The following is a 1,829-nucleotide window of genomic DNA, read 5'->3' on the forward strand; positions in this document are numbered from 1 at the left end:
CGTGAGGACATGGCTGCCCTTGAGAAGGATTATGAGGAGGTGGGTGTGGATTCTGTTGAAGGAGAGGGCGAGGAAGAAGGAGAAGAGTACTAATTCCTTTCAGCCCTTTAGCATATCACACTCAGAATTGACAAAGCTTTCTGGCTAGGTTGTCTCTATCAATGTAATCATGTCTTATTTTTCCATGTGTTCCTCTAAGATTTTTTTCCCATCATGTCTCAAAGTAAAAAAAGAAAAGCAAAAAAAAAAAGAAAAAGAAAAAGCATTTTTAAGAGTATTATCAAATCTGGGTATAGATCATTGATTGCAGCTCATAAATTTATTATGAATCATAGGAAACCCCACCGCATGCATTCTAAGATGTACTGTGTGTTCTTATTTGAAAACACATCCTACCATGAGTATTTTAGCATATTATAAAGGTAGTTCATATGATAACATTCCCAAAGCATGCCACATAATAGTTAAGTGTTTCTAAGCAATATAAAGCCCCTGATTTAAATGTCTTTTAATCTAAAGATCTGAGACTGATAAGAAAAAAAGAACCCACCAACGAAAATTATGACCATGATGTTAAGATAAAAGATCTAATACATCAATCCAAACACCTGTACTGTTTGTGGTAAGTTGATAGTCATCCAAAATGTTCCTTTTTTCACCCCTTCTCATTGCACAGAGTGGTTGGTATGAGACAGCAACTACAATTTTAAATTTGGCCAAAAATTCATCTGTAGATCAAAAATAGAACTCAAAACTGTAGGAAAAAAGGATTTCTTAAAGAAATTAATACTGTAACTTTCCTTCATAAAAAGCTGTTTGGCAAGTCCACAGATAAGCATTAGTTTCTGACACAGAAGCAACATTAGGCTCAGGCACAGGTCAAATCTCAATATGGCAAACTGGGGTTGGTCCAAACTTTTTATTGTATTGAGTATGTGTGAAATCCCTGGACCGTTATCCAGGGCTTGAACATATTTGTTATGCAAGATTTAACAAGATTTGATGTCACACTATTAAAGTGTTTCCAGAGCTTAATCTTCCCAGGTGTTCATGGTGCATGGAAAGGACAGTCCATTTCCCTGCAGCACTACCTGAAAGTATGGTGCCATTCCACTCTTTTATTTTGAAGATAAGTCATGAAACAATTTTGCCCCAGATTTTCAATTCATAAAGTAGATGTAGTTGGGTTTTATCCTCACACATGGAGTAATGCAAGGATTTATCTGATAACTCTGGTTATAAGTTACACTCGGGGCTTAACTTCTACAGTTACTGTTAGTGACATCCCACCACCAGTTTGCATGTGTCCAAGGCCCTGAACACTGGTCTGGAAGCCAGCAAGACATGTCTGTAAAGTGTAAGATGAGGTGTGTGTGGCAGATAAGATCTGCTGACAGCTTGGTTGTTCTGATCCAGGATGGTGATACTGCATCTGATGGAGATACTGGGGTTGCTGGAACTCACTGAGTTGTTCCGACTGAGTCCCTGCCTGCCCTCTTTGTTTGCTTCTTTCACATAATTATCATGACCCATCAACAGGCGTTCAATGCATTGCACTAGAAAACCCAAGGATTTGGGGAAAGATGAAGTATAATCCTTGAAGAAGCCACACGTGCAGCAGCTACTAAAGAAGGTGCATAGTTTAGAAAGGCATAATCTTGCAAAGATATTTCAAGACAATAATCTGCATACTTGGCTATGTAGAGTTTCGTTTTTTCCAAACAAATCATTGACCAGCCATCATGGCGATCTGTTTCATGTACTGCTTCATTGTTGTTGTTGTTGTTGTTATGTGCCGACGAGTCGCCTGCGACTCATAGCGACCCTAT

General features: G+C 38.5%; 1 protein-coding gene and 1 pseudogene across 1 annotated transcript in view; one reads left to right on the forward strand and one right to left on the reverse strand.

Moving 5' to 3' along the window:
• Positions 1–1,829, forward strand: part of LOC102846976 (sodium/potassium/calcium exchanger 3-like) — a 724,594-nt gene that overhangs the window by 446,892 nt on the left and 275,873 nt on the right. The window lies entirely within an intron of this gene.
• Positions 1,161–1,829, reverse strand: part of LOC102861795 — a 1,917-nt pseudogene continuing 1,248 nt past the window's right edge.

This window comes from Elephantulus edwardii, unplaced genomic scaffold (assembly GCF_000299155.1).
Source record: "Elephantulus edwardii isolate Elephantulus edwardi_28Jun2011 unplaced genomic scaffold, EleEdw1.0 scaffold00172, whole genome shotgun sequence".
Lineage (NCBI taxonomy): Eukaryota > Metazoa > Chordata > Mammalia > Macroscelidea > Macroscelididae > Elephantulus > Elephantulus edwardii.